Here is a 16,641-nt window from a genome sequence, read left to right on the forward strand (position 1 = left end):
GGTGGATAAAAAACTTAAATGTATGTGAGGATACCATAAAATTCCTAGAGGAGAACATAGGCAGGAAAATCTCACACATTTCATGCAGCAGTATTTTCACTGATATGTCCCTTAAAACAGAGACATAAAGGAAATAATAAATAAATGGGACATCATCAAAATAAAAAGCTTCTACACAGCTAAAGAAAACAGCATTAAAATGAACAGAGAAGCAACAGTATGGGAAAACATATTTGTAAATAAAACATTAGACAATAGTTTTATCTCCAAAATATATAAAGAATTCACATGACTCTACAGCAGGAAGACAACTCAATCAAAAAATGGGCAAAGGACATGAACAGATGCCTCTCCAATGAGGTCATACAGATCAATCAGAGACATAAGAAAGGATACTCAGCACCACTAGTTATCAGAGAGATGCAGATTGAAACTACAGTGAGATGCCACTTTGCACCGGGAGAATGGCCATCATAATTCACTAAACAAGTGTTGGAGAAGAGGAGGAGAAAAGGGAACCCTAGTACACTGTTGGTGGGAATGCAGACTGCTGCAGCCACTGTGGAAAACAGTATGTAATTGCCTCAGAAAACTAAAAATGGGATGTTGGGGACTGCTCTGCCTGGTTTCAGGAATTGTAACTACCTCCAATGGCTAAGGATGAGTGAGTGACCTCTGGGATGTGAGCGACAGGAGACAAAAGCTTGTCTCTGGTAGCAAATGCTGCCTCAGTTTCCTCTTCCTGCCACCAAAGCATGGTCAGAAGTCAGAGATGGGTAAGACTCCTCACAGCTAGGGGCAACCTAAGCCAGACTAGGTTCTATGATGGGAGGCCATCATAGAAGGACTCAGGGGACTGCAACAAAGAGCAAGCAATAGACCCTTGCCCCCTGGCTATGTGACATAGCCTGAGTCTCCATGTTCTCTGGGAGAAGCACTTCCTGGCTCTAATCCACTTAAGCCTGAATACCTGATGGGGAGGGGTGTAGCTCCTTGCCTTGCTAGAGCAGATCCAGGGAAATCTGGCATCACAAACATTTCCCGAAAAACCTGTGAAATCTGCTCTGCTAAGAGTGCTTTTATTCATATGATAAGGGTCCAAGAGGAAATGAGTATGTCTCCCCAAAGTTCTGCAATCCCCTTTCCTGACAGACACTGACTCAGACTAAGCCCTCAGATTTCTTTAAAATGTTATCTACTGTTTGATCCTTGCCGCCCTGTATTCCTCTGCATTACAACCCAATAAAAGCCCCAGGCTGAAGGGGCTTGAGGCCTTTTTTTCCCTTGGAGAAACTGCCACCTCAAGGTCTTTTTCCTCTGAGAAACTGGCCACCTCTCCTCCCTAAGCAGATTATGTCTTGGTAGTGTTTACTTTCATTTGTGGCAGACAGGGGGATTTGAGGGCACAGTCGCCCCCACAATGGGACGGCCTTTTGATCTGGCAATTGTACTGCTGGGATTGTACTCTAAGAACTCTGAAACACTAATCCGAAAGAACCTATGCACCCCAATGTTCATAGCAGCACAATTTACAATAGTCAAATGCAGGAAGTAAATGCCCAACAATAAATGAATGGATCAAAAAAATATGGTGCATTTGCATGATAGAATACTACAAGGCAGAAAGAAAGAAAGAGCTCCTTCTTTTTGTGACAGCATAGGTGGATCTGGAAAGCATTATGTTAACTGAAATAAGCTGGTCAATGGAAGAAAAATACCATATGATCTCACTTATAAGTAGAACCTAATCAACAAAACAAACAAGCAAGAAAAATATAACCAGAGACTTTGAAATTAAGAACAGCCTGACAGTAACCAGAGGGGAGGTCAGAAGGGAGAATAGGGGGAAAAGGGAGAAGGGTTTTCAGGAGCCTCTAAAAAGGACCCATGGACAAAAACCACAAGGGTGGAATGTGGGGGTGGCTGGGGTAGGTGGAGTGGTGCAGGGAAAATGGAGACAATTATACTTGAACAAAAATTTAAAAAGGTAAAAAAAAACCCACAATGAGATACCACTTCACACTCGTGAGAATGGCCACCATAAACAAATCAACAAGCAACAAGTATTGGAGAGGATGTTGAGAAAAGGGATCCCTGTGTACTGTTGGTGGGAATGCAGACTGGTGTAGCCACTGTGAAAGACAGTATGGAATTTCCTCTGAAAAATTAAAATAGAACTATCTTTTGACCCAGCAATTGCACTGCTGGGATTATACCCTAAGAACTGTGACACACCAACCCATTAGAACCTATGCATTCCGATGTTCATAGCAAAACAATTTACAATAGCCAAGTGCTGGAAACAAGCTAAGTGCCTATCAGTAAATGAATGGATCAAAAAACTGTGGTACATCTAAATGGTTGAATACTATGCAGCACAAGAAAAAAAGGAGCTCCTATCCCTCACGACAGTGTGGGTGGAATTAAGAGCATTGTGCTAAGTAAAATAAGCCAGGTGGTGAAAGACTACCCTATGATCTCACCTATAAGTGAAACCTAATGAATAAAACAAACAAGTGAGCAAAATAGAAGAGACAATGAAATAAAGAACAAACTCACAGTACCCAAAGGGGATAACTGGGGAAAGAAAGGGAATGATTGTTAAGGAACTTGGATAAAAGACCCATGAATGAAGACAAGGGGGTATGGGAAGGATTTAATGTCAGAGTTTGGGAGGGTAGGATGAGGGAGAATAATTTGTGGAAAAGAGTGACAAATGTAATTGGTTATGAAGGTAACAAAAGAGAACAAATCATCAAAAGATTCTGGGAGTTACTGTGGATATTTTAATTCTGTTATCTAGTACAGAATTCATACATGAATAATTTCTTAAAGTACACAGATAAAAATTGAAAAGCCAAAATATAATTTCAGTGTGGAAAAACAAAAATAAAAAACTAAAAACATATGTTTATATTCATGGAAACATGGTGCAAATGACTGATTTTATTTTGTGGATTTTACCTAAGTTTGCGGCTTTGTCCTATGGGTATTAAGGGTTTAACTCTGTGTCTGCAAACAGGGCCCTCAATTTCTCGTTCTCCTCCCAATGTAATGTGTTTCAAAGTAAGAAATCAACACTTGGGCACATCATTATTATCTGAAAGAAATGCTATTTTAAGACCACTGTCATTATGTCTTCTCCTCATTATATAGAGTATTGTGAGGGTTATCTAAGATTTATATAGAATATAAAAATAGGACTAACTGTATGAACTTTGTCAGTGGAAGAATAAAACCAACTAAGCAAAATCAAACTGTCAACCAGTTATTTTATATTTTTTACACCAAAATTACTTTTTTAAAAAATATTTATTTATTTATTTATTTATTTATTTATTTATTTATTTATCTTCAATGGGGAAGGAGACAGGGAGAGAAATATCAATGTATGGTTGCCTCTAGTGCGTCCCCTGCTGGGAACTGGCCTGCAGGGAACTGGTCTGCAACCCAGGCATGTGACCTGACTGGGAATTGAACCGCGATCCTCTGGTTCGCAGGCCTGCACTCAATCCACTGAGCTACACCAGCCAAGGCTCAAAATTACTTTTTGACCAATTAGTCAAATGGCAAAAATGTTTGCAGCAGAAATGCTTGTATTAAAGATATCAACAGCAAAGATGCTACAGGGAAAATACCTAGAACCAATTAAGACCCTCTGCATTCCCTACTTATATCCATATTGTTTCTCCTCAATTCACAATCAGGAAGTAGTAAACTATTAAACAGAAATCTGATTATTTTACTTCTCTTGTTTAAAAAGACTTCAGTGAATCCCCATTTGCTATTCAATAAAGCCCTAACATGACTTACAATTTCTTTTTTGTTCTGGTCCTTGACCACCTTAATGCTATCCATGTCCTTTCTACTTGCCACCTCCCCCTCTTCCCTATATTCTAGTCAGAAGGAACTACTTGCTATTCTGACACTCAGTTATGTCACTTGCTTTTACCAATGCTGGTATTTTGGACATAAATATAGAGTGGAGCCTCAGCTCTCATCTTTTAATTTCTTAAACTCTCACATGAGGGAGGAATGGAGAGAGAGAGAGAGAAATAGAGGGAGATTGGTTACCTCCTGTAAGCACACTGACCAGGGATTGAACCTGCAATCAAGGTATGTGCCCTGACTGGAAACCCACAACCCTTCACTGCACAAGGTGATGCTTTAACCAACTGAATCACTCAGCCAGAGCTCAGCTCTCTTCTTGAGCTCAGGTACAGATATCTTGACCCTCAGACACGCCCTTTGCTCCAGTTACGCCTGACTATTTGCTGTGCACTAATTAGACCAAAGGTTTCCAAGAGCTTACAACCCAGCAGAGGAGGTCAAGACTTAAACAAATAAGTAGACAATAATGAGTAAAATGTTTCATTGGAGGTAGGATACAATTTCTGAAGAATACAGGCAAGGTAGCTGTTAGTAATATCTGGTGGATCAGTGAAAGCTATAGGAAATAGACAACGAATGAATCCACTCGTGAAAGATGACAAGGGTTTGCTAAGCATTTCTGTGATTAGTGTTATTGAAACTTGTTTTAAAAATGTATTCCAAACATACAGCCTCTAATTGTCTACTTATTGCTAATGTGCCCAATCTTAGAAAAAAGAGTTTGCTGAGTAATGGGTAATTTCAGTTGAACACCTATCTGAATTATCATCAGTAACCAAGTAGTGGATAATGAGTAAAAGAGGCTTTATGTTTTTCTTCTTAATTAACTTTATTGAGACATAATGGATGCACAATAAATTGTGCCCATTTAAAGTATTAATTGGATGATTTTTTTTGTTTTTTACTTTATTTTTATTGGGTCTTTATTGTATTTTTTTCATTACTGTTTAGTCTCCTTATACTTCCTCCCCCCAGCAATCACCACACTGTTATCCATGTCCATGAGTCCTTTCTCCTTTTTGCTCAATCCCTTTACTCCTTCACCTCCCCCACTAGCTGTCATCCTGGTCTCCATCTATGAGTCTGTCCCCATTTTCTTTGTCAGTTCAATTTGTTCATTAGATTCCACATACAAGTGAAATCATATGGTATTTGTTTTTCTCTGATTGGCTGATTTCACTGAACATAGTGTTCTCCAGGTTTATCTATAATGTCTGAAAGTATACAATTTTTCCTTTTCTATATCCAAATACTATTCCATCATGTAAATGTTCCATAGTCGTTTTATCCACTCATCTACTCATGAGCACTTTGACTGCTTCCATATGTTGGTGATTGTCAATAGCACTGCAATCAACATAGGGGCGCTTATGTTCTTTTGAATTAGTGTTAGTATGAATAGGCTTTATTTGTATGGCTAGAATTGAGGAGGATAAAGGTGACCCAAAGAATGGATTGATGCTAAGAAAGAAATGTTCTGACCTGGCCTCCTATGCTTCTATCTTACCTTGTGTTTTGGGTCACAGCAATGATAACCGTGGTTTTAAATTTTATGCCTAATTGGTTCTAATGTAGTTACTTCTGGTGGATTCCTTTTCATTCCTGGTGCTGACATCCCCTTACTATGAGGTACACTTTCTCCCTGGAAGTCAGTTTCTTCATCTGAATAGTAAAGAGGACTAACCAAATGTGTTGTGTTCAACCAATGTATCATGGATACAAGAGACCCAGACAAAGCCACCCTGTTGCTCTGTTTCAGTCAGAGCATCTCAGTGTTTACTAGTGTGCTTACTCGTGTTTTCTTAAGAAGTGACTATGATTTGATGGACTCTAAAACTTCTTTTACTGTATAAGCTGTAGACAGTAAACTACACAAATCTCAAGCATACAGCTCAGTGAATTTCACAAAACGTACACACCCCTGTAACTATTGGTTTGGCCAAAAAGTTTGCTTAGTTTTTTTTTCTATACAATAGCTTGAGTAGTGCTTAAATGTCTTTAACTTTAGTCTAAAAATTTTTGTTAGATTGTATTGTGACAGCCGTCATATCAGCACACACTTTTTAAAAACTTGTCTAATTTGGTGAATGTTTGTGTAGCCATTTTAATATTGAATATGGAAGAATATAAGTAACATCTTCAGTGTATAAGCTATATTATTTCAAGACAAATAATAACACAATTGACATGCAAAAAATTGTGCAATGTATGGAGAAAATGCTGTTTGACTGATCAAACATGTCAAAAGTGGTTTGCAAAGTTTCTTGGCACTACTGATATTTTGGCCAAATAATTATTTGCTGTGGGGATAGCTTATGTATTGGAAGATGTTTAGCAGCATCCCTGGTCTCTACCCACTAGAAGCCAATGATGAGATAGCCAACATATTCAAAATATCCAAATCAATACAGTTATTGATGAAAATTAAAAATGTGTCTTATTTTAAGGGAAAAAAACTAAATGGACTTCTTTGCAAACCAAATACTTCCCAGATCAAGCTACAGAACATTTGCATCTCCTCAGAGCTTTCCTTGTGCCTCTTTCTGGTCAGGCTCCCATGCTACCACCCCTACCACCTCCAGCCTACCACCCCTAAGGTAGACACCATTCCCACTAAAATTACCAAAGCTTTGGCCTGTTCTTGAGTTTAACAATAATGGAATCAGTCAGCATGTACTTATTGGCTTCTGACTTATTTTGCTCAACACAATGTCTATGAGATTCATCCAAGCCATTTACTATGGAAATAGTTCATTCTTTTTCATTGTTTAGTACTATTTTAGCATTCTGTTATATGACTTTATCACAGTTTATTTAGATACTTTGTTGATGATGGGTATATTGGTTGTTTAATGCCTGTGGTTATGTTGCATAACAGTGCTATGAACTTTCTTGTACATGTCTGTTGGTGCACATACTCCTTTGAAAGTAATGTAGATAATAAACCTTTTTTATGTTCTCGTGGTGTGTAGGTGATTTTATAGGTCTTAAATTCAATCCAAATTTGGGAATGGGTTTATTTTACTTGTGAATTGGCCACAGCATCTGTGCTTTCTGGAGTATTATAATGTGGGTGCACTAGGAAGCCATTACAGGAAGGTTGGAGAAGCTTTCTGGAAAAGAACTCCCACTTGGAGAAGTAACATTTGAGAGGGGTATCTGATTCAAAGACAATAAGTCAAGGATTCCAGAGGAAAGTGATTTCAAGAACATTATAGTGTCTGCTACTCCAACTGTCCTCTGGTACAGCTCCTATGAATTCTATCTAACTCTTCTGGAAGGATAGGGCAGCCAAAAAACGATGAGTTAAAAAAGCTCTTAAAACACAAGAGGGTTTTTTTGTTTGTTTGTTTTCTTTGCTTTTTTGTTTGTTTGCTTTAATGAAGGATATTAGAAGGGCTTTATTCAGCATGGGAACAGTGATGACAGCAGTAGAGTTTCATTACAGACGTGGAATGACACAGACAGTGGAATCAATAGTGGTAGTCATGGCCTTTAGTCCATAACATTGACATCATGGCTCTTGGAACAAACATTGCCATCAGTGACATTTATAATAATCAGCCTCTGTGCAGGAGGAGCAGAACCTTCAGACAGCAGACTTTTTGTTCTGGATTTAGCTTTGCTGAGTTAGAATATTGGCTCCACCACTTCCTACTTGGGGCAAGATTATTTATCAGAGCCTCCGGTTATTTTTAGTATATAAAAAGAAAATAATTGTATCTATTTTAGAGTAATGTTTTAAGGATGGAATAAGCCCTAAATTTATAATCAAATGTGAATCACTTAGCACAGTGTCTGGCACATAGTGTACCCTTATTAAATAGTTTCTTATCTTTAATTTTAATTTTTTATTAATGTCACCACCACTTTGGGTCCTGTCAGAGTCTTGAAGCATAGGTATTACCAACCTGGCCAGGTAGCTCAGTTTGTTAGACCAGAAGCACAGGTATTACAGTATAAGTCAAAGAATTGAAGAGAAAAAATGGCATGTGTTTCAGTCCTCAGTGTATACATGATGGAATGAGACTGTTCCTGAAAATTCCTATAATTTTTTGGAAGAAATGAAACATTGTCTAGAATCATAGAAAGGTTATTTTGAGGCTATCATTCTTCTCATAGACAAAGGAGGCCCAAGAATCACTGGTTTGAGTAAATGGGCTGGTGAGATCAAGGGCCTTGGAGCATTTAGTTTTGGAGGTTTGAAAAGTGGAACACTACCCTTTTTTCTTTTTTTTCTAAGTGTTGTTTTATTTAGCTGATCTTAAATGGAACCTATTAGACCTATTTTTTTCAATAACAATTTATTTGTTTCTTTATTAAAATGAAGTGCTAATTTTCAGAGCTTTGACATTTGACCAGTGCCTCACCATTTTCCTCCTTCCCTGAATACTATCTAAGGCCCTGCATTCCATTCTATTTAGGCAGCCTGCTCCTCAAGTGGAGGAACTCTGCTTCATACCTCTTTGCACCTTCAGAAGCTAGCTCAGTGTCAGACACCTGTTTGTTATGTAATTGACTGTTAGATGAATGAATGTATTACACGAAGCGCCAGGTTCATATCAATGAGCAATATCATGGAAAATAAGAAAAATAAAAGGAGCCATTTAATGTGTGGTTGCTCACCAACACTATCCAGTGTGCAGTGGCAGATGCACACAGGACTACCAACATATTAATTGCTGTTAGTCCCATGAAGTCAGTCATTTGAGATGACAATGTGCACTTGCTGAGATGGCTCTTTTTCAACATAAGTTTTAAGAAACAAAAGGAAGACATCAGAATACTCTTCTGGGTATATAGCATCAAAGGTCCTTACTTGTAGATCTGAGAATATAGGCAGGAACCACTTGGCTATTCATTGGCTACAAATGCTGTATTTCTCCAGCATGATATAGAAAATATATTTTGAGAATAAATGAAAAGCATTTTCCTACCAGGATGGGCTTCTCATTTCAATCTCTGATAAGGGTCTAATTGCCAGTTTGGACATGGATTTTTATCCTCATCATTTTTGCAAACACAATCAGGGAAATGCTAGGCCACTTCCATTTCCTTTACCATTCTAAGTGTGTAACTGGAATTGAAGTAGTCACTGCTTTGCCTTAGGTTACTCGTCTTCAGTTCAGAGGAAATCCCCTGATGGCTGACTCCACAGATATGTCAGAAAATGCCAAAAGGGCATCTAGAGTAGTGCTGCTCTCTGGTCTCTTTCTGTCTGGGGACTGGTGACTTATCTGAATTTCCAATGAAGTCTCAGACAGGAGTGAAAGGAAAGATCCAAGCATCTCCATCTTAGGTGGTGGGTTAGAAACAGAAGAGAAAAATATGCCCAAGGGTCTGCACTTGAGCAACATTGATCTAAAAAACCCCATCTCTGTGATCCCAGTTAATTATGCACCAACAATTCTTTAAAGGTCTACTGGTTGTGTTTAAATAAGTATTGTAAGTTATCTGATTTTCAAACTACTTTGGACACAAACTCAAGTAGGAAGCATCATTATAGCTTGGGTCTGACATAGAGTGCTACTGATTTAACTGACCAAGTAAACATGCTTGAGGTGGTTGGGATTATAATTAAAGTCATGGCTCCTGGAAAATCTTCCATCTATTATAATTTTTCTAAAGTGTCCTAGCTCACTAATTAGAGCTTAATTAAAGCTACTTCTTTCTATTTTAAAATCTTCCCACTGAGACAGCTGCAAGGCAGAAGGGAACATATTTTTAAAATGACAGTTCTAAAAATGCTTCCCACCCTGGTCCCTAAACTGCATTGCTCTAATTCATGCATTGATTTATTACCATTGAAAATGATGGCCTTTCTCTTTCTTCAGTGCAGCTTTGCTCTCAGGATCACCTCCCATTTAGCTGTGTGAAAGGATTTATTTAATGAACAGAAGACTCTACTTTGTTATTCATCTTCCAGCTGGAGAAGCTGACCACAGAATTCAGAGGGGATGTCCTCTAGAAAAGGGCATGTGACAAAATCTGGATCAGAGAGACCAGAAATCAGTACAGCATTGAGTTATGCCGGGGCGACCTCTCCTTGAGGTCCCCCGGGTGCCACGGACACATGTGAGTGAGTAAATATGGCCAAGACAAGATGGATCTGTTTGGGGATGGAGGAGTGGGCTATGGCCAGTTTCTCTGGGGAGAAAGAGGCCAGCAGTGGCCAGTTTCTCCGAAGAGAAAAAGGCTCTGAGCGCCTTTTTCCATAGCCTTTTATTGAGTTGTAATACACAGGAATTCAGGGCAGCAAGGATCAAACAGTAGATAACATTTCAAAGAGGTCTGAGGGTTTCAGTCTGAGTGTCTGTCAGGAAGAGAGTTGCAGAAACTTTGGGAGACATACTTATTTCCTCTTGGACCTTTATCATATGAATGAAAGCACTCTTAGCAGAGCAGATTTCACAGGTTTATCAGCAAGTATTTGTGGTACCAGATTTTTTCCCCAGGGTACACTCTGGCCAGGCAAGGAGCTGCACCTCTCCCCATCAGGTATTCAGGCCTAAGGGGATTAGAGCCAGGAAGCGCTTCTCACAGAGTATATGGGGACTCAGACTTTGACAAAGCTGGGGCGCGAGAGTCCATTGCTCTCTGTTGCAGCCCCCTGAGTCCTCCCATGAAGGCCTCCCAGGTGATTGGGTCTGGCTTAGGTTGCCCCCCGCTGTGAGGGGTCTTACCTGTCATTGACTTTTGACCAAGCTCTGGGGGCAGGGAGAGGAACTGAGGCAGCATTTGCTACCAGAGACAGGCTTTGTCTCCTGTGGCTGGCATTCCAAAGGTTGTCTCTTGCCCTTAGCCACAAGGGGTAGAGATACAATTCCTAAAATCAGGCAGAGCAGTCTACTACAGAGTTAGAAGAATAAAAGATGATAGCATTTGTTGAGGACTTACTATTTACTAGATATGGTTCTGAACAGTTTGTACCTGCTTTCTAATTTTGTGCTCACTGAAACGCAATCCACTATGAGTTTTGTATCATAGATTTTGCTGATAAGAAGACAGTTAAAGAAGGATAAAATCAGTTGCCTGATGCCACAGAGCTATTAGTGGTGGACCTAGAATTCAAAGCAACATCTGATTCAAAAGTAAGGACATACTCTTGCCACTCTGTGGTAATCTCTCCTTAAAAGTTTTTATGAAGGCAATAATCACCTCTTTACTTGAGGCTCCTGTAAAGTGAGAATAGAATACCTTGGTTGTCATTTTCTGAATTTCTAATGAACACATACAATGAGTTTGAAAGCTTTTTATAATATGTAAAACAGTACATTACATTAGTCTTAGTAGAACTGTAAACTATATACATTTATATTATTAATCACCTCAGAGGTATTGTCTTTATACTTTTTTATGCCAGAGGCAACTAATAAAATACAGGTCTTACACCATTTCCCTTGGCTCAGGCACCTGTGCCCAAAGGCAGAAAAACTTTCTTCTGAATAGTTAACCCTTTTTTACCTAGGAACACTCTATTATACATTACTAAAAGATATTTAAAACATAGTGGTCCAATTCTAATGTAGTCTTTCTCTTCCATAATTGTTACCTAGCTCTCCCTTTCCCTGTGGCCCCAGAGACTACTAACAAGCCAAGGTTCCTCCCCTCATGCCACTCTACCCTACATGGTACACCACACTCTCTCCTATCCCCTCTGAAATGGAAGTCAAATAGGGACTGGACTAGGCTGAAGCAAGTAAAGTGTCCAGGGCATAACATTTAAGTAAGCACCTACTCTGAAGGTCATGTGAGTATAGGGTTGGCATTCTGAAAATTTTCACCCTAAGTGCATCGCTTTCCTTAGCTTAGTCCAGGGTCTGAAGATGTCATATACATGCTCCAGTCACTGGTGCCACTTACACCTTTAAACATGTTTGTGAATATTTTCTGAGTGTCCACTTCTCAACACAGAGTCTAGTTGTGCCTTTACTTAAACTTGGATATTTGTTCCTTGTCTAGACTGTGCCAGTTTTCCTTAGTGTTTACCACCCCAGTAGAAATCCTAGCTTATAAGCAAAATAAAAAAAATACAATTTATCAATTGCCTACTGAAAACCAAGTCTGTAATTAGCTACTTATCATACATTATTTCTAATCATCACAACAACCCTATCATGCTTAAGGAAATTGGTGCTCAGAGAAGTTCTATTTAGATCAGAAAACTCCATATTCATTGCAGAACTAGAAAAGATTTTTTGTAATATGAAAGAGTTTAGCTAAATTTCCATTGTTTCTGGTCTATTAACTGGTAGTTCAAATTATTTGGTGATGCTACAAGTAAAGAGGAAGATGAAAGACAGGAATATTTTCCTGATCGCTTGGTAGAAATGATACTGAAGTTCTTGGGTAAGTTTACGCTTAAGCAGATATATATTAAGTAGCTATTTTAGGAGTGTGCTATTAAATGAAATACATTGGTAGAACTGAATAATCCATCTCTCTCTCCTAATGAGACTAAATACTCACTATTTAAAGGCATTTTGCTTGAGTTACGACACTATGTAGATAGCACGAAGGATCAACTTTTGTAATTTATCCATTACTACCTATTATTCCCTAACAATGACAGGAACCATAGAAAAGTATGACAAGGTTTTCATGGACAAAGCAGATGTTGAAATGTATAATTTCTGAGATGCTACCAAGAAAACACAGAATAGTATAAGAGGAGGGGCCCCTGGTTGAGGTGAAGTTCTGGCCCTCATCAGCACTTCACTTGTGGTTTTATTTCCCATTGTCTATTGCCAGAGTACAAGAAATTGAGGACTCATATAATGGTCATACATAGAGCTTTCAGAGGTCCCTAGTAGGCTGTGAGATGCTGGGTCACATTATTAACAGGGTGACCAGACATCCAAATGGCATATCTCAGGAGTGATGGGCACACAAATATTCATTTCTCAAAATAGATGAACACAGATATTTTTTTCTGCCACCATAAGGACAAACCTAGAAACCACATAGTGCTTGATTGTTTATTAGAAAATAATATCATGACCTTATGGAATACCTTTTGTAAAAAGGAATAAACATAAGCTATAATCCTACAACTGAATGTATTTCTCAATGTCAATATTTTCTAGACTTGGTTATAGGCACACTCTTGGTGCTTCCTTAAGTCAACAATTATATTCTAGTGAGAGAAAAAAGGCAACATTGATTGTGGAACAACACCCAACCTAAGCTATAGTTTTCTATGGGGACAGAAGTTTACAGGGAATTTCTGTGGACAATTCTCAGCATGAAATAAAAAAGAACCAAATATATCTACCTGTGAGTATGAAAATGTACAGTTGGATTGAGGAGTATGTGTTTGGTTTCATCTAGTTTCTCAAATCTTATTGTCATAGTCACTGAGAATATTGCTGGTAAGCATGACTTCTTTTCTCCTCACCTTCTGTGCTAGTTAGTGAACAAATTGTATTTAATTACTTATTTGACTAGCCTTCCAGAGCCTGGATACAAAACTTGCTCCTAAGGCATCGACAGAAAAATTCTGATTCACTAAAACTCTCCAAGAACCATGTCATTCTTGTCATTGTACATGAGGTTAACACCTCACTTGGTGTAATTATTGAAAACATGTTTTCTCTCTTTATTTCAAATAACCTACTTAATATTAATAAAATAATGATAGCTACATAGTCTTTACAGAAATATCAGCTTCAAAAATATAAGATATGATTTCAGTAATTTTCCACATTTTATAAATATGTATATTTAGGTTTTATCAGTGTATACACATTATGTGAAGGCAGGCTAGCTACAATATTATTGTGGGATCTGAGAGAAGAGTTTCCTTTCTTTTCTTATTCTTATAATTTACAGTATCAGTAGAAAATGAGCTATATTAAGTTTATATCTATATCTATAGATATAGATATAATTATGTATGCATATATAAAAATATATACATGTTTATATAAATATGCATATATCAATATAAATATTTCTATACATGTTTCTATATATATCTGTATGTGTGAAAAATATATATGTGTATGTGTATGTATATACACACACATACACACTTCCTTAGAGGATGGAGCTAAGTAAGTATAAACTTGAACCAAAACTACTATAAAACTGAAGTATTTTGGTGGCTCCTTCCTACTCCTTTATGCTTATTTATGTGAGCAAGTAGACTTAGGCATAAATAGATTATATAATGGTACAACTCAGAATTGATAATTTTGTTATTATTAAATATGACAAATGCATTATGTGAGATATTATGATGATAAAAATATGTGTCATATGATTTAGATTGCCAGAGGTAAAAAAGTTGGCCATATTCTGGCATTTGTGGACAATCTAAAGAGCTGCCTAAGATTACACATATGTGTCATCTTTAAGGAGAACAAAACCTATTTTAACTAACAGTGACTAATAACTCATCTAGGGTTTAGGAACTAGAAAGGCAGAAAATGCTTCAGAGGATTTGTTAGGTGTATTAGAACTGCTCAAAGGATCTAGCCCTTTGATTTTTTGTATATTTTCAGCAATGATTCAATTAGCACTCATTTACTGAGCACTTACTATGTATTAGGCACAACAAAACACCAGAGACTTGGTGATTGCAAAGACAGAGTCCCAGGAATTCCTGAGTTTATGGCCTAGTACTAAAAATAAACATGAATTAAATATTTTCACAGCTAAATTTGTAAGCCATGAAAAGGTGCTACTGAGAAAATACACTTGGAGCCTCCAAAAGTGATTATCAGACAGATAAGATCTTGTGTAGAAGCTCAGTGAAGGTTGTTTTGAGATGATGACACCTAGGCTGAGATATAATACATGATTAAGAGAGAGACAGGTTGCCCTGGATTGTGTAGCTCAGTGGATTGAGAGTGGGCCTGCGAACCAGAGGATCACAGTTCAATTCCCAGTCAGGGCACATTCCAGCAGGGAACACAGGAGAGGCAACCATACATTGATACTTCTCTCCCTCTCTCCTTTCCCTCTAAAGATAAATAAGTAAAAATCTTTAAAAAGAGAGAGAGAGAGAGACAGGTTGAGTTGTGTAGGTTTCTCACAGAGGGTATAGCCCAGAAGCATGAACCTAAAATATATTCCAAGAAGCAAAGATATTCCAATGGGGCTATGGTGGTGAGAGGTAGGGGAAGAATGGAAGAGTAAGTACAGAGTAGGAGCCAGGAGCCCCACCATCTACCATCTAGGCTCTTAGAGGTTTTGACCTTTTCTCCTAGGTGCAATAGGAAGCCTTCCAAAACAGGGGAGTGATATCAAATTTACAAATGAGAAGATTCACTCTGGGTGCTAAGTGAAGAACAATGGGGGGAGAACAGCGGTGAAAATAAGATAGTGGTAGTATAGATGGACAGACTTGAGATATTCTTTTAAAAATAAACTATGGTGCTTTGTGAGTGACTGAAGGTGGGGATTGGTGGAGAAAGTCAAGGAAAATTTCAAAGCACCTGGCTTAAGCAACTGTGAGTAGAAGTGCTTTGGACTGAAATAGGAGCAACTTTGATGACAATTACAATTTTTATTTTAAACACTAATATTACAGTGTTTATGAGCCTGGCTGGTGTAGCTCAGTGGATTGAGCATGGGCCTGTGAATCAGTGTATCGCGGTTCAATCCCCAGTCAGGGCACATGCCTGGGTTGCAGGCCAGTTCCCAGCAGGGGACACAAAAGAGGCAACCATACATTGATTATTTCACTCCCTCTCTCCTTCCCTTCCCCTCTAAAGATAAATAAATAAATAAATAAATTAATTAATTAATTAATCTTTTTTAAAAAGATGTTTATGAGACATCCAGATGGAAATGTCAAGAAGACAGTTGCAGTACGGGATTCAGTGACAAGATTTCATCTTAAAGTTATAAAATGCAAGATACACTTAGAAAGAGTGTTTCTTTTTTTTTAATATTAAATTTTATTTAGTTACTTTTCAAGTACATTTTTTTTGTCTATTTCCCCCATCCCACCCCACCCCCCCGCCAAGTCTCCCCCCTCCCTTCCATTCCCCCCCCCCAGTCCTCTTCTCTGTGTCTTTCATACTTGTTCCTCAAAATCCCTCCCATTTTTCCCCTTAAGTTCCCTTCCCTCTCCCCTCTGGTCGCTGCCCACTTGTTCTCTATTTCAGCGTCTTTGTTTTTATTCTGTTTGCTTGTTTGTTTTATTCTTTAGCTTCCTGTCAAAGGTGAGATCATATGGTATTTGTCCTTCAATGCCTGGCCTATTTCACTCAGCATAATGCTTTCCAGTTCCATCCATGTTGTTGCAAAAGGTAGTAGCTCCTTCTTTCTCTCTGCTGCATAGAATTCCATGGTGTATATGTACCACGGTTTTTTGAGCCATTCATTTACTGATGGGCACCTAGGTTGCTTCCAACTCTTGGCTATTGTAAATTGTGCTGCTATGAACATTGTGGTGCATAGGTTCTTTGATATTGATGTTTTAGGATTCTTGGGGTATAATCCTAGCAGTGGAATTGCTGGGTCAAAAGGCAGGTCAATTTTTATTTTTCTGAGAAAATTCCATACTGTTTTCCATAATGGTTGTACCAGTCTGCAATCCCAGCAACAGTGAACTAAGGACCCCTTTTCCCCACAACGTCTCCAACATTTGTTGTTTGTTGCTTTGTCTATTATAGCCATCCTGACTGGTGTAAAGTGGTATCTCATTGTGGTTTTAATTTGCATCTCTCTGATAGCTAACGATATTGAGCATCTCTTCATGTGTCTCTGGATATTCTGTATGTCGTTTTTGGAGAAGTG

The sequence above is a fragment of the Artibeus jamaicensis genome, unplaced genomic scaffold (assembly GCF_021234435.1).
Source record: "Artibeus jamaicensis isolate MK-2021 breed Jamaican fruit bat unplaced genomic scaffold, CSHL_Jam_final scaffold_461, whole genome shotgun sequence".
NCBI classification, from domain to species: domain Eukaryota; kingdom Metazoa; phylum Chordata; class Mammalia; order Chiroptera; family Phyllostomidae; genus Artibeus; species Artibeus jamaicensis.